We start from the raw sequence: 25,012 nt of genomic DNA, 5'->3' as shown, positions 1-25,012 counted from the left end.
TTACTCACCTTATAACTAGAAATTTATACCTTTTGACTCCCCTTCACCCATATCCCCACTCCCTGCCTCTGACAGCCACCAATCTGTTCTGTTTCTATAAGTCTTTTTTTATTTCAATACAAATTAAATAATACAGTGTTTGTCTTTCTCTGTCTGACTTATTTCACTTAGCATAATACCCTTGAGGTCCATCAATGTTGTCACCAATGGGCATGATTTCATTTTTTTTATGGCTGAAGAGTATTCCATTGTATAAATACACCACATTTTCTTTATTCATTTATCCATCAAAGGACCTCTCAATTGTTTCCATGTGTTGGCTATTAATTTTTTTAAAAAGATTCAATAAGCATAGGGTGTAGACATCTTCTTGAAATAGTGATTTTAGTTTCTTTAGATATATACCCAGAAAAGGAACTGCTGGATCAAATGGTAGATGTAGCCTTATGTTTTTGAGGGTCCTCCATATTGTTTTCCGTAGCAGCTATACCAATTTATATTCCCACCAACAGTACACAAAGTTTCCTTTTCTCCAGATCCTCACCACTTGTTATTTATTCTCTTTTTAATGATAACCAATCTGACAATATGAAGTAGTATATCACTGAGGTTTTGATTGGTATTTCCCTAATAATTAGTGATGGTGAGTACTTTTTCAAGTACCTATTGGTCCTTTGTATGTTTTCTTTAGAAAAATGTCTACCTAGTTCTTCATTCACTTTTTAATTGAATTGTTTTCTTGCTGTTAAGTTGCAGAAGTTCTTTATATACATACACATACATTTATTTTAGATACCTATTTATATATTTAAGTACATATACATTTATATGTATATATTACATATATACAGTATATGACCTCTGATATACAGTAGAGAACATCTTACTTTCTATAATGCAATGATGAAACACTGAGGAAGGTACAATAAATGGAAAGATACTCTGTGATTATGGATTGGAAGAAGTTATATTGTTCAAATGTCCTTACTACCCACAGCAATCTACAGATGTAATGTAGTCCCTATCAAAATTCCAGTGGCATTTTTCACAGAAATAGAACACACAGTGCTAAAATTTGTACTGAACCACAAAAGACCTGAAAAAACAAAGCAACCCCTGGGGAAGAGCAGAGGTGGCGTCATCACACTTCCTGATTTCAAACTACATTACAAACCTACAAATCCAAGTAGTATGGCATTGGCATAAAAACAGATGCATTGATAAACGGAATAGAATACACAGCCCATAAATAAAGCCATATATACATAGTCAATTAATTTACGACAAAGGAGCCAAGAATGCACAATGGGGAAAGGATAGTCTTTTCAATAAACGGCATTGGGAAACCAGACAGCCATATGCAAAAGAATGAAACTGAACCACTGTCTTACTCAATACACAAAATCAATTCAAAATGAATGAAAGACCCGAACATAAGACCTGAAACCATAACACTTCCAGGAGAAAACATAATGGGCAAGCTCACTGACTTCAGTCTTGGTAATGATTATTTGGATTTGAAAATTAAAGCAAAAAAAAAAAAAACTAACAGGACTACATCAAATTAAACAGCATCTCTTTTCTTAAAAAACTGGAAACAGAACTGCCACATGACCCAGCAATCCCACTCCTGGGCATACACACTGAGGAAACCAGATCTGAAAGAGACACGTGCACCCCAATGTTCATCGCAGCCAGGACATGGAAGCAGCCTAGGTGCCCATCAGCAGACGAATGGAATATTACTCAGCCGTTAAAAAGAATTCATTTGAATCAGTTCTAGTGAGATGGATGAAACTGGAGCCCATTATACAGTGAAGTAAGCCAGGAAGAAAAAGAACATTACAGCATACTAACACATATATATGGAATTTAGAAAGATGGTAATGATAACCCTATATGCAAAACAGAAAAAGAGACACAGAAGTACAGAACAGACTTTTGAACTCTGTGGGAGAAGGCGAGGGTGGGATGTTTCGAGAGAACAGCATGTATATTATCTAGGGTGAAACAGATCACCAGCCCAGGTGGGATGCATGAGTCAAGTGCTCGGGGCTGGTGCACTGGGAGGACCCAGAGGGATGGGATGGGGAGGGAGGTGGGAGGGGGGATCGGGATGGGGGATACGTGTAACTCTATGGCTGATTCATGTCAATGTATGACAAAACCCACTGAAAAATGTTAAAAAATAAATAAATAAATAAATAAAAGTGAAAAAAAAAAAAAGCAAAGTAAAAAAAATAAATAAATAAACAGCATCTCTGTAGTTTTTTGAAAAAATGAAAAGGCAACACACCACGCAGAAAATACTTGCAAGTCACACAGCTGATAAAGGGTTAATATCCAAAATACATGAAACTTTTAAAAGTTACTATCTTTTAGAAAAATACTGAAATATTTTCAGAAGAAATAATAGCTATCGTGGACTCTCTAATCTAGGGGCAGGGGAATAGATGAAGATATAGATGAACAAAACCAGCCATAAATTGGTTTTTATGGAAGCTGGTAATTTGGCAAATACCACGCACCTAGTAAGCAATAGAACTCATCTGATTTATCTGATGCCAAAGTCTATGATCTGTTTGGTACACCGAGATTTTCTCAAATGCACCACACAGATGCCTACATACAACCATTTGTGAATTGATGACTACCTATATTACCCAGCTTTCCAGGGTTTCCCATGTCTTGCGTACTTGAGTTTAGTTGCTCAGTCGTGTCCGACTCTTTGCGACCCCATGGACTGTAACCTGCCAGGCTCCTCTGTCCATGGGGATTCTCCAGGCAAGAATACTGGATTGGGTTTCCATGCCCTTCTCCAGGGGATCTTCCCAACCCAGGAATCGAACCCAGTTCTCCCACACTGCAGGTAGATTCTTTACCATCTGAGTCACCGGGGAAGCCCTTAAATGTGCATCTAGTAAGAGTTTTATAAGTATGTACCTATTATAGTAAAAAGTGAGGCCAACTAGAAGGGTGGTAAGTTAGACTTAGAAAACACAAGAAATAGATGTTTTAAACTAAGTAATAGGTCCTTTTAATAAGCGTTTCTGTTAATATATTATATTCATAACTGACAGCACCTATAGAATAGAAATGAATCTGAGGAGTATTAACAGAAACGAGTTTACCATGAAGCACAAATCTAAAAATTAAATCAAGGTTCTAAGACAATTCCCCGACTGTAGTTTCCAAGTTCTTCACAAGCAGCATAACTGTCTTGTTTGTCTTGTTGTGCCAGTGATTTATGAAAGCTCAAAGAGAAAATTGCAGTCCCAAGGTCCCCAGGGCAAGACTTAATAGTACCCTTGGGCCTAAAATAATTGATATCCCATTTTTAAATGCCAAACAAAGAAAATTATATGTCAGAGTCCAGTGTTATCATCATCATAATAATAAGCAAAAGTACTTTTAAAGTCAAGTAAATCAGATATTAGGTCATTAGCATCACATTGGGTGGGTACTTTAGACAAATCTCCTTGAGAAAACAAATCTCCTAGTGATAAAGGGAGTGTAAACATTCACCTTCTTCTGAAATGCTGCCAAAACATGAAAGAAATACTAGCTTCGAAATTTGTCTAACGCATACATCACATCAGCCAGGTTCCTGAGACAGATAACTCTGCTTTTATGTTCTTCCATTTCCATATTTGCTCTACCAGAGTAATGTACTTGTTTATTACTTCTGTGGTATTTACTCAAGAGAGACCCCCAAGAACTGAAACCCTAACTGCAATATGGGCTTTATCAGATGGCAGGCTATCTTGGCCTATTGTTATAGTTCCATCCGTCAGTATCCTATTAATATAGCCACAAGTTTTTAAGACATGCTCGTTCTTACTCACCTGTTCAGGCTGCTATAGCCTTTCTTGATTGATCTCTAGCCTGAAAACAATAAGTAGCTTGCAACCTGTGTGTGTGTATGTGTGTGCTCAATCATGTCTGACTCTCTGCGGCCCCATGGTCTGCAGCCCACCAGGCTCCTCTGTTCATGGAATTTTCAGGCAAGAACATTGCAGCAGGTTGCCCTTTCCTTCCCCAGGGGGTCTTCCCCACCCAGGGATCGAACCTGCATCTCCTGCACTGTCAGCCATATTCTTTACCACTTAGCCACTGGGGAAGCCGACTTGCAACCTAGCAACATTATATTATTCACTTTTCTATGACTCACCATACTTAAGGTTACCACATGGTCTCTCTGATTATAAATTATATTGTTGCTGTTATGATTATTTTAGTATTAATCATTTTTATTATTACTTTATTATAAATCATCACCTCATTACTGATAACTAATTCATGTAGATGATCTATAGTAGTTGAAGAGAATAAGAGAACATAAGCAAACCCTACAGCTCTACTCTGCTAAAATTTTATATTACAGAACAATTCCAAATTCTGAAATATTCAGTGGCATTGAAAGAAAACTACAGCTGTGACTAGAACAAAGCATGAACAATAATAAGAAACTTCTGCTGCATGATACTCCATTTATAATAAACGATTAGGAAGAGGCATCCCCCCAAAAAAAGAGAATTTCACCAGAGACTTCAAAGGACCTCTTTTCTTCCCTTTTGATGCATTGCATACTGATAATACAGAGATAAAGTATGAATAAACACATTTAATCTATTATAATATTAAGAAACTGGCCATAGGCCCACATCTATCATTTTTAAAACTTCATGGAGGATTAGGAAGATGGTCAGAGGAGAACTATATCATCTCTCATATTTATTTTTTTAAATGTAACTAGAAACCTACCAAAGCAAATCATCATAAAAATCTTTATCAAAGAGAAAAATCATATAGATCATGTAGTAGAAAGACTCTTGAAAAAATAAAACACTTCAGACAAACTTAATATTTTTATTTAACAAAATTATAAGTTCAGGAGATAAAAGACAAGGATACTTTTCTTCCTTCCTCCCTCCCTTCCTTTTCCAATAAACATTAAAGAACAACAATATGCCAGAAAATAGGCAAAGAACAGTCTCTGCCTTCAAGAATCACATAATCTAGTGACTAAGGCAAATAAATAAATACTTTCAACAAAGTAAAGTAGATACATTAAGGGCTATAAATCAATGTTGTACTTAAAAAAGGGACCATAGCTCCATTTAAATAGAAGACTCTTGACATGACTTAAGTGATATATTCATAAACACACCAAAAAGATCATGTAACTACAACAATTCAACAAGAAAAATAGAGCATCACAGGAATTATCTTCGATCCAGAGTGATTTAATTAGTTTTCTACAACCTCCATGAGGCTAAAAAGCATGCTTCATAACCTGTGGATAACTATGTCATTTCTTTCAAGGCAAGAGCTGACTATTCCCTCTTTTTATTGCATATAAAACTCAGTAAAAGTAGGCATTTAATACATACTAACTACACACTAAATGGGCTTCCCTTGTGACTCAGAAGGTAAAGAATCTGCCTACAAGGATGCAAGAGACCTGGATTCAATCCCTGAGTTGGGAAGATCCCCTGGAGAAGCGAATGGCAACTCAATCCAGTATTCTTGCCTGGAGAATCACATGGACAGAGGAACCTGGCGGGCTACAGTCCATGGGGTTGGAAAGAGTCAGATACAACCGAGTGAGTAAGCACACACTCACACGCAAAGCTTCATGAACGTGCAAAGTGTTTCTATGTGTAAAGATGCAATTACAATGCCAGCAACCTTGGTAAATGGAAAATGATCAACAGAAAACAAACAAAGGCTGCAGGAAGCCTTTGCCTTTTAATTTAAATAAGCTGGGTTCAAATTTTAGCTCAGTCACCTAACAAGTTTAGTGACCTTAAATAGAACTATTTTTTAACCTCTCTGACAATCAAGTATTTAGCCATAAAATGAGGTAGAAGATATCAATACTAACCCCTGGGGCCCTTCGCTCATTATGAGGAATAAATGAACAAATATATATACATAAAGGCTACTAACTCAGGGCATGGCCCAATGTAAAGTACTCAATAGATGTTAGTCTCCTGTCTTCACTACATACACAGGAAAAAAATGAGGTCCCCTAACCAGAGAAGACTTTGAAGTTTCTCTTCCTTAATTACCCTTGAAGATATTCTGAACTTAGAGTACTGAAAAAGGTCATTCCACAATCTTCTTTACCAAATGGTTTAACCTCCCTTAGGAGCAGAAGAACATTTCATGCAAATATGGGCACAATAAAGGACAGAAACAGTACGGATCTAACAGAACCAGAAGATATTAAGAAGAGGTGGCAAGAAAACACAGAAGAACCATACAAAAAAGATCTTAATGACCCAGAAAACCACGATGGATCACACCATCTCGGGTATATGCAGAGTACATCATGCGAAATGCTGAGCTGGAGGAAGCATAAGCAGCAATCAAGATTGCCGGGAGAAATATCAATCACCTCAGATATGCAGATGACACCATGCTTATGGCAGAGAGGGAAGAAGAACTAAAGAGCCTCTTGATGAAAGTGAAAGAGGAGAGTGAAAAAGTTGGCTTAAAACTCAACATTCAGAAAACTAAGATCATGGCATCCGGTCCATCAGGTCATGGCAAATAGATGGGTAAACAATGGAAACAGTGACTTTATTTTCTTGGCCTCCAAAATCACTGCAGATAGTGACTGCAGCCATGAAATCAAAAGATGCTTGCTCCTTGGAAGAAAAACCATGGCCAATCTAGACAGCATATTAAAAAACAGAGACATTACTTTGCCAACAAAGGTCCATCTAGTCAAAGTTATGGTTTTTCCAGTGGATGTGAGATTTGGACCATAAAGAAAGCTGAGCACTGAAGAATTGATGCTTTTGAACTGCGGTGTTGGAGAAAACTCTTGAGAGTCCCTTGGACAGTCCCTTGGTTTGACAGGAGATCAAACCAATCAATCCTAAAGGAAATCAGTCCTGAATATTCATTAGAAGAACTGATACTAAAACTGAAGCTCCAATACTTCTGGCCACCTGATGGGAAGAGCTGACTCAGAAAAGACCCTGATGCTGGGAAAGGTGAAGGCGGGAGAAGGGGATGACAGAGGATGAGATGGTTGGATGGCATCACTGATTCAGTGGACATGAGTTTGAGCAAGCTCCAGGAGTTGGTGATGGACAGGGAAGCCTGGCATGCTGCAGTCCATGGGGTTGCAAAGTCAGACATGACTGAGCAACTGAACTGAACTGAGGAGCAGAAGAAAGAACCTGACCTCAATATTAAGCATAAGTTTAATCCATTCAGTTAGTTGACTATTATTAAGTATCTACCACATGCCATGAACTTTGTTCCAGACAATAGTCTTTGAAACCCATGTCTTAGTTTCTGATCTAGATAACATGGTGATTGATACATATTCAACTTCTCCATTGTTGCAAATTCACCACTTTGAAACAATGTTTAGTTAGATTTAAATATTACTTGGTGACAAAGGATAATATGGAAGAGTTCTGAAAGAGTAGAGAATGACTTCAATCTGAGACATCCAGATAGAGAGAAGTAGTATACAGTTGGATATTTCAATTGAAAAACCCTTGCTTGGAATCTCAGATTTGGAAATCAACAACATAGTGGCACTAGTTAAGTGATGAGAGTAAATATGATCAAGGAAATATGAATATGTAGATATTCTAAGAACACAGTACTAGGGAACATCATTATTTCAAGGAAGTCAGACATGACTGAGTGACTAAATAACAACTGAGGAAGAGGAGCCAGCAAAAGAGACCAAACAATTGAGAAAGGAACCACAAATATTGTTTATTAAGCCTTTGAGGGGGGGCGCGGAGGGAAGTTGAACTGGAGAAGAAGGTAATGGCCATCTAAATCAAATGTCAGAGAAATCAAATAAAACAGAGCCTAAATAAAATCCACTGGGCAAAGAATTTAATTTTTCCCATAAAGAAGTTCAAAGAAAAATAACTTAATAAAAGGTCCATCTAGCATTTGAATGCCTCCAAAATAATGCTCTCCTGGAAGCTGTCCAGTTGCACTTTCATGAGCACCCCAAAGTTATAAAATCACCACTTTCTAAAGCTCTTAATCTTCAGACAGCTTTAAATAATTCCAATATTTTTCTCTTTTTGAATCAAAATCTTACTCCTTGTATGTCTGTCCATTGATACAACACTATTTTCTAAATATCTGAAGATACAGCCTTACCCTAATGTGCGAATATATTTGTGTCTGTATGAAAATGCATATATACGGGTATGTGTATTAGCTCTCTCTTCTACTGGATTAAAAACTCCAAGAAATGAGGACTCTTTCTGCTTTCCTAATATCTGCAGCACATAGCATAGTGCCTGACACATAGTAGGTGCTCCATAAATAACAACTGTATCAACATATATTGGCAAACAGGGTACTAAACTCTAGAATAAATTATTGAATGAAATTTTAGCATTCTTTTCTCTGTAGATCTTTTTTCCTTAATTGGATCAATGTTCATGTAACTTTCTAAATCAGTGTAAAAAAGCAAGATAGATTAGGTGCCCTCTGAAACTCCCTTCCAGAACTTTGACTCTATGAAAAACTGATGAGGCATAGCTGCAGTGGAAACACTCCATCAGGAAATCCAAAATACTAGGTTCCAGACCTGGATCTGACACCATTTCTGTGCCCTTTAGCACATACTGGCTACTTTTTGGACCCTGAGACCTCATTTATAAGATAAAACTTTTGGATTCTACATTCCCAAGGCTTTTTCCTGATTTAAAACTATTGTATTATGGCAGGGAAGGGGTGGAATCAGGTATAAATGTTATAATAAAATGAGTAAAGAAAAATATTCAAAATGCCTACTGATTGCTCTGATTATATCATTTCTTTGAACTGCATATTTTTCTTCTTTTCTGAAGTTATTGTGTATCTACAATAAGATCCTTTTATACCACATTTTCACTTTGCCATATCCCCAGCCATTTGAAATAAAACTGCCCCGTCATCTTCAACAAAGTGGCTCTTAAAGTGAAAGTACACTGTTTGTTATGATTTTAAATCATATCTTTCCCAAGAGACCTTTCTCTTATGAACAAAACTTTCTAACTGGGGCTTTTTATAGTTTGAGAGTATAATCTATAGTGATACTTAAATTATTGATAAATAAGACAAATTATCATCAACTACTAATCCATTGTAGAAGCAAATAATTCAGACTAAGAAAGTATACAAAGAGAATATAAAGCATATATATTCTGAACATATATGTAATTGCATTGCATGATACTTCTCATTTTAAAAAAAGACTCAATATGTTCTTTTCTAACATTGAGCTTTAAAGACAGATTCCAAAGAAAATATGGTATAGCGATAACACAGCACTAGTCCTTCAATTTTGTCATCATATTATTAAAAACATCCATAACCCTCAAGAATAGGAACCTACTACTCATGTGACCATGGAGTGTTTTCTGCTATATTATTAGGAGAAAAAATCCATTTACATATATATTTTCCGTTTTCCTCAAAAACAGGATTGTCTGAATTCTTCCAATATAATTAATGTTTCCATGAAGCTTTGTCATTAATCAGAAAATTAGAAGATTGCGCTGTTCAATACTCACCAAGCATTTAGCATCTAATTAGTCTTATATTGATGTTCTACAGAGGCAACAGAGTTTGGCAGCCGGGATTGCTGCCTAAGCTATTCCCACTCTACCCTTAAGAAACCCATTTCTTATATAACCAAGAGCCCAAGAGAGATTTTTGTAAGATAAATGTAATAGAATGTTTCAGCCTGAATTTAAATTCCAGAAAAAGACACACTTTAGCTCACATTTGTTTCGAAATTGGAGCTTTTCCTTTTTTGATTCAAAGGAACAAATATTTGAATAAATGAATAAATTTTTCAAATTTTCTTGAATGCTAGCTCTTTATCTCATTACTTAATGCCTTATCATATGAAATCGGAGGACCATCACAAAGCTACATAGGGGAAATCTAAGAGATACTCAAAGATTGCTATGGATGTTATAGTGTAATTTTAATGATATAATTCTAAACTTAGAGAGACAAGACCTACTTAGGATGTTTAGGTAGAAATAATTTGAATCAAGACAGTGTTTTAACCAGCAGCGTGTTAAGCAGAATGGGTCTACTTTTCCAAAAAGTATGACTTAGACGCAGTACTATATGGTTAAAAACTGGGCCCTGAAGACCGGATGTATGATTCAAGATTCACCTGCTTCTTACGAGCTGGGCAGTCTTGGTCAAGCCACTTAGTTACAAAATAGGGATAACAGTGGTACCTTCTTCTGGAATTAATGTGTACATGAGATAATTCATATGAAGTGTTTTGTACCGTGCCTGGAATGTTGTAAAAGCTCAAATTTTTAATTTTTAAAATATCTATAGATCTCCATAAAGAGTCAAGACCACAGGGGGAAAGTCTTTATCCCCTCCCAGTGCGCTTGTCCATGACAGTCCTAAGGCTGCTGCTGCTTCGTCGCTTCAGTCGTGTCCAACTCTGTGCGACCCCATAGACTGCAGCCCACCAGGCTCCGCCATCCCTGGGATTCTCCAGGCAAGAACACTGGAGTGGGTTGCCATTTCCTTCTCCAATGCATGCATGCATGCTAAGGCGCTTCAGTTGTGTCCAACTCTGTGTGACCCCATGGACAGCAAGCAGCCCACCAGGCTCCTCTGTCTGTGGGATTCTCTAGGCAAGAATACTAGAGTGGGTTGCCATCCCCTTCTCTGACAGTCCTGAGGAGTACAGCCTTAAAACATAATGATATCCAGGGATAGCAGAGGGGAAAATGGAAATAAGGAACTCCAGGCATGCTCCCCACATTTCCTGCACTGCTCTCTCCTCCTGCTACCATCAGCATCTCTATACAGCAGGTCATAACAGGAAAGGTGGACTCCTGAGTTTATGAGGCCAAGTTGTAGCAAGCTGAGCAAAACCCAAGGGAAAAAACAACAGAGAGAAAGGTGACTCTTCTTTATGACATAAAAAGGAGCTGAGATTCCTTTCTATATTTCATTGTTCCCCAGGGCTCTCTCCTTGGTGTTTTGTTAAACACTTTTCCTGGAGATCACACCTAATTAGGTTTCACAGCAGCATGTACACTGATGAATCCCCATGTCTAAACCATAATTCTGTCCCAAACAGCAGACCCAAATTTACCACTACTTATTTAGACTTCCTCTTGGATAGCCCAAGGGCACCTCAAAGTCAAAATGCTTAAAATTCAACCAACTATCTTCATCTAGATAGACTAGGGTAACTTTGGAGGTCACCCAAGCAAAGACCTATCCTTGACTCTTTCTCTCCCTCTTTTACACATTTAATCTCCATGATCAGTTGGTTCCATCTCCTACAACTAAATTTGGCCTTTTCTTCCTCCCTTCTTCCAACTTCTTTCTTCAAATTCTTGCCATTTCTCACTTGCTCTCTAGCTGGCCTCCCTGACTTCCTATTCCAAACCTTCATGGAACTTACCTCTATAATGCCACCAGAGGATCTTTATAAATATCAGAGAAGGATGGGTCTCAAGAAGGACCCCAGAACTAAAGGCAAAAGACACAAGACTCTTGAGTAAAATACAGAGGAGCTATTACACAGCAAGAAACATGAACATCATTTTTGAGTCAGTTCCTTTGCCACCAAGTCCCACAGGTACAGTATGAAACAGCCCATATGGACAATGCGTATGCACTGCTTTGTGGAACCTTGGGCTTAGGAAATCTTTTATAATAAACTACTAGTAGATATGCCCTTTGCCTTGGAGGGAGACTTTTTTTTTATTAATGCTGGACAGTAGGAAAATTTGCCCTGTGATTCAGAGGGAGACATTATCTTTCAGGACTATTCACTTTTAAAATATGCTTAAAAAGATATTATGGAACTATAGGATACCTAGTGTCTTAAGAGAGAGTTAGGCTTTGAATTCAAGCCAACTTCTTGGCACTCACTAGTTGTGATTTTTACCAATCTCCACCCATTTCCTTACCTGAAATTGAGGATAGCACTTATCCTGATCTCATAGGGATTTTAGATATCAAATAAAATCACATGCATGAAAGTGTTTTATAAACAATAAGCAGCATGCAAATGTGGTTATTAGTTATGCCTCTGGAATACACTGTTGTTTATTATGTAGATGAAAAATCTAGAATTTTAGAATAATAAAATTAAAGACCAATTAATAAAACACTTATTAAATGCCTGAGTAGGTTCTAAGGTAGGCTTAGGTAGTACAAGGTAAAGAACAAAACATTTCCAGATCTCAAGAATTTCACAGTCTAGGAAGGAAGCAGACAGAGCGGGGTCTAAGATAATGTTCAGGGGATGGAATAGAAGCATAAAAGGATGACCCATGGTCATCTTTGACATAAAGTTTAGAGGGATCTAAGTAATCATTAAATCCAATCATCTCATTTACATTGAAAAAACTGATGACAGAAATGTTCAGTAACTTTTTTTAGGGTTGACTATCTAGAGGCAAGGTCAGAACTAGAATCCAGTCTTTTAGTTTGGTTAAAAAGAACAAAAAAAAAACCCAAAAACACCTTCACAGAAAGTTCCCGTTCCGGGATAGAATTTTTATAAGATCAAGAGGGAAAAATTAGTTTGGCACCACACATCTTTCTCTCCTCTGTAGCTTTAGTTTGTTGTCATTTTGCCTCTTTGTTCCAAGAATTATAATGGATGTATTCTTTGTCTAATTTTTTCCTTCTCTCAAAGGTCATTTCCTCTTCTTCTTGTATAAAAATTCTAGCTAGAACAAACTTCCATTCTGACCTTTTTCCTTCCCCTTCACTCCATCTGGCCCCTGTCTGTTACCTTTTCCCCACTATATCCTGTAAAATGCGAACCCTGCCACCTTTTTAATCCCTGATTGCCAGCTATTCAGCCTGCTTTCTGCTTTCATTTTACTCCAGTCTGCCATACCATCTATTCCGTGAACATGAAGCAGATTTCACAAAATACAAAGTGAAATATTAGCCATAAACCCTGAGTTTAAAGACTAGATGTAATCAGCTGCTAGGAAAAGATATCAGACAACGAAGACTATAACTTAAATAGCCTTCCTAGGAATATAACAGAAACTTTGCTCCAAGGAAAAATTTACCAATATACATTAAGCTTGACTTTAATTCTACTTATTGATTTTGAAAATCTTTCAGTACTATACAGTACCTAAATTTTTCATTAACCTCATATTTGAGATTGAGTTGGGGAAGAAGCACAGATCTATCTTTTTCAAACGTTACACAATGGCCCTAGCTCAATAGTCTTAGATCTTAATTATAAACTATGTTTTTGAACAATACCAAGAAAAATCAGATCTCGTCAGTGTAAAGCCTGTCCTTTGACTCATATTAAAAAGTTCCAAAAATAGGTTTTATATTTCAAAGAGTGAAGACATTATGTCTAAGGGCTTTGAGCACCTATTCAAGCATATAGGGATGCTAATATATATAATTCAATGCAATCTTTTACAATGAAAACAACCCAATCCAACTTTAAGTTTTTCATGAACAAATCAGCTGACTTTTTTGGTTTTTATGATACACATGAGTTTCCTTCATATTCAATTACAGTCAAAGAATTTTAATTTTGTGAAATCATCTATGGTGGCAAGTATTTAAAAACTCTGTTTAACCCAGAAAGACTAAAATAAAATCAATACTTGAACGCATACTATCTGTACAAAATAGTATTTAAAATTAGAACACCAGTAATTTTCAATATCACTGAAGCCAAGAACAATGATATCACAGTCAATAGTGTTTCTGAAGGTGAAAGAGTGAAGCAAATCTGGCTCATGATAAATTATGAAAATGGTAATTATGTGGATAAGACTAAATGGCTTTAAATTCCCTAATGAATGATGAGTCAAGTCACTGACAAGAGCAATCAAAATATATTCCATATGTGATTAACAACACTTAAATTTGACATTGACAAATATTATTTAATTTATACAACAGCAGAATCATAAGCACCCGTAGTCTCTAAACCTCCAGGTTACAATAAATTGTAGAAAGAATGGAATATCGGTCAGCATGCTCATTTTGTTTTTTGTCTTTGATGTTTTGACTAGAATGCATTTATTTTTTTAATGCCAATATACCTTTCAGGTTAGAGATGGAAATTCCAAGTCAAAATAAACCCTCTTTCTCTCACACACACAGCCACACTGAACACAATTAGAATAAATGACAGCTCATATAATACTTGCTCACACATTGAAGCAACATACAAAAAGACATTGTATCAACATGAACGATTGATCATTGTCCTATTAAATGTATTAAGTACCTGTTGGATGCCAGACACTGCGCTAAGCACCAGGAATCAATAGAAACATGTCTATGGTTCTGCCTCACAAGGCTTACAGTCTAACATTCAGCAAAATCAATTCACATCATTACTCAGCTATGAGCAAAGCTATTCAATGTCATAGAAACTTCGAAAGCACTTAAAGGAAACTGACTAAGATTTAATAGCATTCATCATACAACATGCAAGAAAACAAACCGCTTCCCTCTGACATGTCTAAATCTAATCTCAGATTGAAATTAACATACCAAAAAAAAAAAAAAGAAAGAAATTAACACACCAAGAAGAAAATCTAAGAATTTCCAGGACATTGATAAAACTGGCAACAGAATTTTTTTTTTGAACTGGGCTTGTAACATGAGATCTAGGTCATCTCTCAGTTGAATCGAGTTACGCATCTGAGATACAACACCTCTGGCACTAGTAAAACTGGTTTAGAAAAAAAAAAAATTATAAAAAACTCAAATACCCTAAATAATAAGTTATTATGCCTTCAATGTTGAAGAAATCACTTTTTCTGGAAAGCTATTTAGGATTAGCAAAGCAAAAAAGAAAAGGAGAGAGATTCACTTCAAAAGTTATAAACACAATAAACACACACGGAAAACCATCTTTTTCCAACTCCATCCTCCCACATATTCCTAATAACTACTTAAGTTGAACAAAAATCAAGACACTGTGGCCAAAATTGTGACATTTAAACCTTAAAGAAAGCAATTACTGTTGAAATTACAAAAATGATTTGAGGAAATCATTAAAACTGACTTGTATACTAGACTAGATCTGTGCTTAAGATAACGCCTTACATATAAAATAAGCTTATTTCTTCAAACGGGAGGAAATAAATGAAATTTTCATTAATATGTGAAGAAAAGGCAATTTCTGACATGTTTGGGGGGAAAAATATGTTCTCTAAATAGAAGACTAGAAAACTAAGCATAATGCTTATGAATTCTATGCTCAAATTAAAGAGCCTTAGAGAAAAGTGTTTGAAGTCGGTGGCCAAGTTTAGGCTGCTTACTACAAGGAGAAGCCTGTCAGAGAAGTAATAGTTGGAGCCTTTCTGCTTGCATGGAGTGAAATTCAGGTGAAGAAGCTCTCTAAAACCTTGCAACTCCAGCGCCAGCAGCACTAGCCCCACACAAGAGCTTATCAGAAACGCAGTATCTCCAGGCCCCACTGCAGAACTTGCATTTTAGCAAAATGTCCCCAGATGATTCGTGTGCATTTCCCACTTTAAGAAGCACTGATCTAAAGGAAATGGTTTTATGAAACTATGGAGCTATTCCAGATATCTGGCATACACTTAAACTTCTGTATTCCCAGCACATCGCTTAAACCCTCCAAAGTACCACCAACATCAAGAGGAGTTCAGCATCAACGGTACAATGAGCCCATAATAAGAACACTAAATCCGGGGGTGAGGTTGAACCACTCGCTATGATCAGTCAGCTCTTCCAGCTAAGCCTTTTGCTGTCAACCACCCTGGCTCCAGATGCACCTGGGGCTGGAGGATTGTGGCTACGACAACAGAAGGGCAGGCACACACACATCCCCCTCGCGAGCTGTCTGCACATATCCCTCTGTCAACAGTGACACACTCATGGCTCTTGGGCTGCATACGGCCTACAGGCAAGTCTGTTGGCCCACCCAGTATTTCAAGTTTGAATGGCGTCATGTATAAATCTAAAACTTCCGCATTAAAAATTTTACACTTCTAAGTCCTCTTCTACAGTTCAGAAAATCTAGCAACACCAGGCCCACATTCTGGTGTGACCACAAATGGAGCCAAGGCTGAGTTCTCCCATCCTGAATGCTGGCCAGAATCTCTACCATTCCCCACAGTCTCCCCAACCCTGTAGCTGAGACTGGGTGTCTGTTGCCATTTGTCATCTTCCATTTGGCCAGCTTCACTGATTCACACTCCCAGCCAGACTCCTATGCACATTTGAATTTGCAACCCCTTTAAGAGTCTCCAGGGAGCATCATGTCACTGATCAAGTCATTCAGCCTACCTGTATTTATTTCTTTCATGTACATAAAACAGGAAAAGGAGTCATTGTTTGTGTTACACTGGTTTGAAAATCCATCTTTTGAGTAGAATCAACCCACTTAACTACATATTACCTCACCTTAGATATATACTGTGATATTATTCTTCACAACTCATTCCAACTCAGATATTTTAACTATTTCTTTTCGGAACTATACTTCAGTTATAAACAAAAGAGCAGCTATAACACAAATACATTGTTGAACCATTCCTCCAGATTCATTTCAAAACTTCAAGTATTATACTAAAATGGTAAATTCCGTATCTTTGTTTACTGAAATACCCCCAAGCACCTAGTGAGTGTTCAAGACATTGAATAGATCCATGAGCTTTCCCAAGGATTATAAATTGTCAAAAGTTCACATGCAGATTTTTTAATGAACGTGTTTAATTATCAACAGGTATATGAAGATTATTCATTTGCTAACCTAGTTCTATTTGGGTTAATCAACCAAATCATTTTCTTTCAGTGACTCTGAAAACCAGCAGCAGAGAAGAGACATGTAACTCCAACAAAAACCTAAGATTCAAGGCCTGTTACAACTTGTTCCTCAACAAAACAGCATCATGCAAATTAGGAAAAAAGGGATAAACAGAATAAGAGTTAGTCTGATTCCATTTTGTGTCCCTTCATCTATAGTCTTTAGTCGTCATCATAAACATCATTAACATCATCACCATCCCAATCATATAGAACTGAACTTTGACAAATTGCTTACTGAAAAGCATTTCTGGAACATTTACTGGTGTTCCAGGAACTTTCTGTGCTAGCCATATCTTGACTTTCTAAATAAAGGCATGTACTGCAACATTATTACACTTCCCACACCATGAAGCTTAATAGGTCAGGGCACAGCAAACAATACATTTTTAATTATCTTGAAAACCTGAATGAAGCAAATATATTGCTGAGAAACTGAGGCACAGAGAAGTAAAGTGATTTTCTTGTGGTTATGTGGTTATTTATTGGTAGAGCTACAAAAGAATTTCCAGAGCTCTCACCACGGTACCACACGGGCTTTATAAAAATCATTTTCAAAATGTATTTGCTAACCAAAATGCAAGCCAATGAATTTTAACCCCTCAACAAATAATGTGATGAGCAAATATATCTTCAAATAGCAAACTCTAAATTTTGACCCAGTTCTGGTATATTTATACACACACCAACAATCAATCTAAAAGAAGTTTGCAACAAATGCTAAATATGCTTCTTAGCAGGAAACTACTGTGATATAACATTTCAGGACCTAAAGCTAGGAAAAAAAAAATTAGGCTAGAATTTTCCTTGAACTTAAAGCTGCCCAAAATGGGGCCTCTGTTTCCAGAGTCTGAGATTTCAATACCCTTGGCCTTTGGATTGCCTGCCTAAAAGGTAGATCACCTACCTCCTTTCTCCTTATATACCATGAAAGAAAACTAAAGTTAGAACGGTTTCACTCAATTCAAGCCAACTTTCTGAAGAAAATACAAACCAAAGCAGGACCAGGTCACTGCTGCTGATACGTCTGATGGCCATTCTAAGGAAGAATTTACTGAACTCTTCAACATCAACAAATTTGAGTATGCCATCCATCATACAAGCTAAAACTAAACTAAGAAGGAAACAGTAACAATAACTAGGTTTTCCACCTTAAATACTTTGGAACTGTCATAAACTAATATAAATGAAAAATATAAGTGTATATGTTGCTTTCCTCAAATGATCGGAATTGACCACTTCTAAATTCTTGACTGATCTGAGCAGTCCCAAACTGGCTACATCAATGTACAAAGCTCTGTTATTTGAGTAGACGTAAGTTCTAGGGGTTTAAAGGGCTTGTTATCTTGAAGAACATATTCTAACAGTCTCAGTGTTCTATTACTAGACTGAGATTTTGTTATTACTATTCCTGTGACCACATAACCCTTTTGTAGTTGGCTGTTTTTGCTTACTCCAATCTATAAAGTCAAAAAACATGAAGCCAGGATCATGCAGACTAGGATAAATAACACACGTTGCTTTTCTCATCTAGATGGTCTTTACCATAACAGAGTAGGAAAGGACAAGCATATGTTTTCTCCAATATTTAAGTACAATTCTTTTGCGGACTCCAAGAAGAATGTTCAGAGTGAAAACTCAGTCAGAGTCAAATAAAACCAAAGCACAGCTTTTACACAAAAATAACTTTAAATGATCAGTTTTTCTTGCACCAGAAATAATGTCTTCTCAAAGCCCAGGTGATCCTGCTCAAAAATTTTAACTTTAAAGCACATACACACTTTTCAAAAAATCTTCTGTCACAGCGCCTACCATGGATATCTTCATGAATTCACTTATAAAGAGCTGTATAATCTGCTAGCTCCATAATCTGTTCTGTATTATTAAACTCAACAGAAAGCTCCATATGCAGCAACAGGAGGCCATAGGCAATTAACACCGCAAATGGTAAGACTTAGAATCTTCGCATGACCTTTAAAGGTCAACACAGTCGCCCATTCACATGCATGCAATTATACAGTGACTAGTTCATAGCAGGGGAAAAACTCAAAAATATTTAGTAAAACAAACCTTGCATTCATCAAAAGCTACTTTGCACTCTCCAGGCTTTATATGAAGACTTAGCTTTATGTGGCTCAAGAAAAAAAAGAGCAAGGGAGACTTGTTGGGCTGACTGTCCCCATTTTGTCAAAGTACTAAATTCAGCCTACCACTATAATTGCTAAGAAGGCAGCATTATCACATTATCCAATCTCTCTCTCTGTAAAAAGTTTCCAAAATCTACTGTGTAAGAGGAGAGCTATAAATATAAATGTAATTGAATAAGTATGTTTTGGCTATTGCTAGGGGAAAGGGAGATGTACCTTCTCTAACTGGCCATTCAGGGTAAATTATAAAATAATTACAGGAGCTATGGAGTAATTTAGGAGGCTAAAGGAAGTGATTAAAAGGACTTTATCAAATAAAAGCATATAAGCTCTGATTCCCTAGTTATATTATATACCCCATATGGATAATTATGAATAAAATGGAATACTCTCCTTATAGCTTATATATTCATGTCTTATATGAATCCCAAGTAACCTGAAAGTCTTCTATTTTTTAAATGTTAATAAAAACCAACTGCATAAATTTTTCACTAATTCCAGTCACTAGGTGGCCTACACTTACAGTAGTGTAAAATGTATAGGGTAAAACCCAACACATACATGCAGTACACACATTGGAAGTGGGTGGGTTTAGGAAATTTAACAAACTTGGAGTGTTATATCAATATGTTTCTGGAAATTTTATAGATACCATTTGAAACCAGAATAGCATTTTCTCATGTAATGCACAGTTTGTGTTTTGACTGCAGAGGTACATATTTAATAAAGAGAATACAGATATATTCACTGTTTAAAATGTGTTGAGATTGCCAGTCATGGTGTCAATAAAAACATTCCAAAAAGCCCTTACAATAGAGGACAAAACTGATTTTTTTTTTTTTTGCATTTTTGGCCTAATGAATAAAAATATCTCCAAAAGAAAGAACTGAAGAGAAAAAATACTTCCTGCAACAGTGGCTCAAAGATTAAAGCTCAATTATAAGCAACCTTGTTAAATGACAGTTACGGTTGCACTATAGGGCAAATCATGTAAAAGAGTGAAATATTAGGTACTTTAAAAATGTAGACCTTTTTTTAAAGGCCTTCTCTCCCCTTCAATACACGGGTCCCGTTAAATGCATATGTGTGTATGCACATACATATATAAACATATAGAAGTAGAGATTAGGGTCATATTGCCAGAAAAAAGTATTTAAGTACCATTTTTCTTCACATTCCAATCAAGTCTAACCATTCCTCTTAAAATTTCTGTCAAGAGTGAGGAGAAGACAAAAATTGTTAGCTATATTTTTTGACAAGGTCACTGACTCATTGTGCCAAATGAACAGAATCAGACTTTCTAAAAATTACCAATGGTCAATGACAACTTAAAAACCAACTCCTAGGTCGCTGTTTGCGGGGCCTGACTTTCCCTCTCCCCTATTTCAGACTGCATTCTAAACCTAAAGTAAGACTGTTCTCTAAAAAGACTCATTGTGAGAATATATTCCTCTCTCAGTGGTACAGTTCCATGTGCTCCAAGTAGTTCAAAATAAATCAAAGAATTTTCAAACAAAATGGCAAATTCACCGTATTACCTGGCATTAAAATCAATGGTTCATAAACAATATATATCTCAGGAAACACTGTGCAGGTATGTGGACCAGATATGAGGTTGATACAGCTTGTTTGGCCTTCATATCTAGAAACACTGTGTTAATGCATTTCTTTCTCTTTGTTTTGATGGAGCCCTACAAATAACAGGTTGATGAACTGCATTTGTAAATGTCAGGTATAGATCAAAGGCGGCCGCGTTAGATGCTTATTTTACTTCAACTTATGGTTTTTCACCTAGAAAACAAAACTGCATTGCACAGTCAAGTTCCTTATTTTTACTTGAATCTTCAACGAGCAAAACAGCTGCAGAGTAATGTGACTTAATGAGGCATCCCTAATAAAATACTGGAGAAGTAAAAGCAGGGGCACTGAACTGTTTGCACTCTGGTTGTTTCATCGTCTCAAATATATTAGAAATAATGTGAAGACACTTTAGAACATTCCTAGTTTGGGACACGTGTTAGAGAGGCAAACGCCCATCAGCTTGCTGCCACAGCTGAACTTAGGCAGAATCGGATAATACCTTTTATCAAAGCTCATGATTTAAAAAAAAAAAAAAAAAGCCTGGAAAATGCTAGAGACGCACATATTAGCCTATCTATATAGGATAATCCATACTTGCAACTAGTGATGAATCAATCCTAAACTGCACTTTCAACATTTCAATACTCAAAAATACTTGGTAAAAGAATCAAAATTAAAATATTATATTGAAGATACAGAACCCGGGACCACTAAAACTTCGATACTATACAAAACAACTTCCATAAAACCTATCACTCCCTAAGCTTCATCACTTCATAAATTTTTAAAAAGGAAAAGTGGCCATGTCTAAAAACAGATCTTTTTACAGCTGTGTTATCACATTTCATAACTTGGTGTTTAGTAAATACTACAATGCAGTCTTCAAGCAATACGTACCTTTCTTGACACAGATCCATGGGATCTCAATGAATCTTCACTCTCCAATCTGTCACTTAAAATAGCTAATACTTTTCAGCTTCAAAAGCACACAAACTCAGTAACCTTAGGTTCCTTTTCAGCACAACTTGTAGCACTATAGGTGTTTGCTTTTATGGCAAGTTTTTTGGTTCTTCCTTAAGAGACGTACATCATAGCACTATGTATAAATATGTAAGTTCAAGCACCCTAAACTATAAAACTGTGTTAAAGGCAAGAATCAAGATTCCAGTCTCAAAAAAAAAAAAAAAAAAACCCTAACTTGAAAAAAGCAACCTACTGAAACTGTGTTCTGCCTCTTAAACATCACCGTATTTAAGAAGTCAGTTGGCAGTGTGACACTGTTCTCATAGTATTCTATCTATAAATAATGTAACCCAATTTTTCTCATTGAAAGTTAAGAAAATGAAAATAAAATAAACTCCAGTGTGGTTAGTAATGGCCTTTCAATGGCTACTGATGACTTTAAAAATTAGCATTCTACAAAGGTCAATATGCAAACAACTGACCCAGGAGGAGATCCAAAACAGGATAAAGTAGGAAGAAAGAAGATTAAATGTGTCTGATCATTTTTAATAATCTTAGGTGTGAGATTTGAAACTGTAAAAGAGTCACTAGTCTGAGAGTACATGTGCAAACATGGGAAGGCTGGAATAAATACAGATAATCGTAATGCCTGGTTTTTAAAGGGTTTAGAAGTGCTTTCAGCCTCCTCTGCTAGTTATTGTCATTTAGCACTTTACACAGAAATCTTAAATTAATTACTCATTTGTCTTAACTTACACTGCCTAATAGATCAGTTTTAAAGTGTTAATTGATAACAGTCTGAATGCTGATGTCTCAAACAATCTAGTTGGGGAAGACAGGAATCAGATAATTATCATGCAGTCAATAGTCATTAAAATTCATCCTGTCAAGAGTAAAAGGCCCTTAAACACGGGTGCTTTGGGGTTACTGTTCAGAGCAAAGGTTGTATACAGGTTTGGCTTTGTTTTTTCAAGAACAGAGCTTGCAAAATTCAAGACGGTATTTAACACTCTCAAAAAGATTATTTTCTGTCTTATGGCCGCAAGCCCAACTCACCCAGCACCAGGTGAAGAGAGGCTAGCTAGTTACTGTAGTGAACACACCTGTGATTCCACACGCTCCAGGCAACTGTTCAACACCTGCTCAGGAAGTAGAATACTGACTCACGGCTCGGAAAGCTTCGCATCTATTCAGGGGCTCTCAAGCACCGACAGTCCGTCCTTTTTATGTGGAGACTAGATAGATCAGCCTGCAGTTCTAGGGGAGAGAGGGCGATGCACCTCAAACTTTGCTTTGCAAAGGCAGTTTCTGGAAATAACACGTTCCCACTGACAGTGGCCTAAAAGAAAACACTTCTTGGTGGAACCTGGCCTTTTGCAATGGAAGAGGGAAGGGCCAGGCAAGCAGTGAATCAGAAAAACCATGTAGTATTAGCAAGATTGTGGGGACATCCATCCGGAAAGAAATGAAAAACCGTTAGTTTCTCGAAGCTCTGTGTGTGTGTGTGTGTGTGTGTGTGTGTGTGTGTGTGTGTGTTCCTGAACGCTGTTCCTAAAATGATCCTTGTCCTAAACCTCTCCCGTAGTATCCTTTACTAGATCTTTATCTCAGTAGTAAAGCGTCTGCTACCAAATCTAAGTACAGCCTTTACAGAGACAAGGCGCCAGAACTTATCCAGATGATTCTTGATGAAAACAGTCAGAGGTGGAGAAAGCAATCGCCCCACTGAAACACCCACCTTCTGCAGACAGGCCCGAGAAATAATCAGAAGTAGACAGAAAGTGGGGATTTCGGAAAGACGACCTGGCAAGCTATTGATGTCAGGGTCCCTTATACGCGACCCCCCAGCTTCTTATTAGGAGTCCAAAATGATTACCAACCGAGACTGGTCAGGTAGAGGGGTGGAATTCAGACCCACTTCAGTCCTCGGCCGGGTGGATCGCTGTGTTAGGAGAAATGGGGCAGAGAGAGCGCGGAGAGGGAAGGGCAAGGCTCTCGGAGCCTCCTCCGCTTGCTCTGACCCCCTCGGCGTGCCTCTACTCCCGCCCCTAGCCGGGCCGCCCAGCTAGCATCCTCGATCAGCCCCTCGCTGCCGCCGGGCGAGCTCCCCACGGCCCCCGACCCCCAGTCCTGCGGCTGCCGCGCGAGCCCCCAGCGCCGGCGGGAGGCGCGGCCGGCACCTACCTGCAGCCCGGCTTCCTGGTGGCGGCAACACCTAGCGACGCTCCTGCAGCTTCCGCGGACCCGCGCCAGTCTTACCGCTCTCGCATCGCTTCCGAGATGCCAATCCGCCGTTGCCGTTCTGGGGCATAGGGAACCGAAGTCTGGAGGTGTGTGCTGGCGGAGGGCGTGTGAGTGTGGCCCCGAGCGTGCGTGTGTGTGTGTGTGTGCGCGCGCGCGCGTGTTTCCTCCTCCGATAGCAAAAGAGGGTTCAGGAATCTCTTGCCATCCAAACTGGAATCCCCTTAAAGTGGGCGGAAGCTGACGTGCGGGAGCCTCGGCTCTTTCCTCCTCTCGTTTTTCTCGAGTCAAAGTAACCAAAAGATTCGTGGGCTGGGGGAGACCGAAGTGCCCAGGCCTCGCCGGCGCCCGCGGTCCTCGCCCGATGCGCGCGGTGCGCTCAGCTCCTCACACTGCGAGAATCGAGGCGGTCTCGCAGCAATCGCCGCTCTTCTCCATCCCTGATCTGTGTGCGTTTAAAACGCCGAGTAACGACTTTTCCTCCCGCTGCACGTCGCCTCACACGGATACACACGCACACATCCTCAGTGCCTTGTCTCCCGCCCTCCCGTTTGCTCTCTGGGGAAAGGCAATTGGACGGAACAGCTCACCTTCAGGAAAGCCGCCTCCGCCGCGTACTTCTCCAGGTCCCGGGTCTCCGGCGGGCGAGAGCGGCCGGGGAGGTTCGGGGCAGGACGGAGGAGAGGCTCCGAGCTCGCTGTCCTCCGCCCTCGAGACGCTGGAGTTGCTCGGTGCAGGCAGGCGCTGGTGTTCCGGCTCTGAGCAGATAGGTCTCAGCTGATGCCGGTTCCGAGACTTGGCGCCAAGTCCACTTAACAGCAACTCCTAGCCAGCTGCAGCCCCTCGATCCCGCCTCGAAGTGCTGCGGGCAGAGCCCCACGCAGCCCAGCCGCTGCTCCTCTAGGCATCATGGGCTGGATGGGGGGGATCGCCGCTGTCCCCCTGTCCCCGCACGCTGGCGCGGTCACCACCGAGAAGGTGCGAGCTCCGACGTCGAGCACCAGCGAGCAGGAGCTGTCTGTGCCAATTCGCCAAAGAACGGGAGAGAGATGTGGCGGGGGGGACGGCGGAGGAAACAAATCAGACCCCCGGAATAAAAAGCAGCTGTTTAGCAACCGAAGCCTCCTCTCCGCCTCGCACCCGAGGTGCTGCACTGTCAAAAACACACTAGTGGGTGCCTTTTGGAAAGTCACCGTAGAGGACAGAATCCCCTGTCCCACCCAGACCCCTTATTCCACCCAGCCTGGAAGTCCAGGGAGTTCGGG

General features: G+C 38.7%; 1 protein-coding gene across 1 annotated transcript in view; it reads right to left on the bottom strand.

Annotated features, from left to right (window-relative positions):
- Nucleotides 1-23,908, bottom strand: part of TAFA2 (TAFA chemokine like family member 2) — a 522,785-nt gene extending 498,877 nt beyond the window's left edge. Inside the window, exon 1 of the mRNA XM_065932190.1 lies at nucleotides 23,691-23,908. The gene's annotated coding sequence lies outside the window, so the exon portion shown is untranslated. The remainder of the gene's footprint in view (nucleotides 1-23,690) is intronic.
- Nucleotides 23,909-25,012: the final 1,104 nt, after the last annotated feature.

This window comes from Muntiacus reevesi, chromosome 4 (genome assembly GCF_963930625.1).
Source record: "Muntiacus reevesi chromosome 4, mMunRee1.1, whole genome shotgun sequence".
NCBI lineage: Eukaryota > Metazoa > Chordata > Mammalia > Artiodactyla > Cervidae > Muntiacus > Muntiacus reevesi.
Note: the sequence above shows the minus strand (reverse complement) of the source record. Positions and strands in the feature narration are given on the sequence as shown.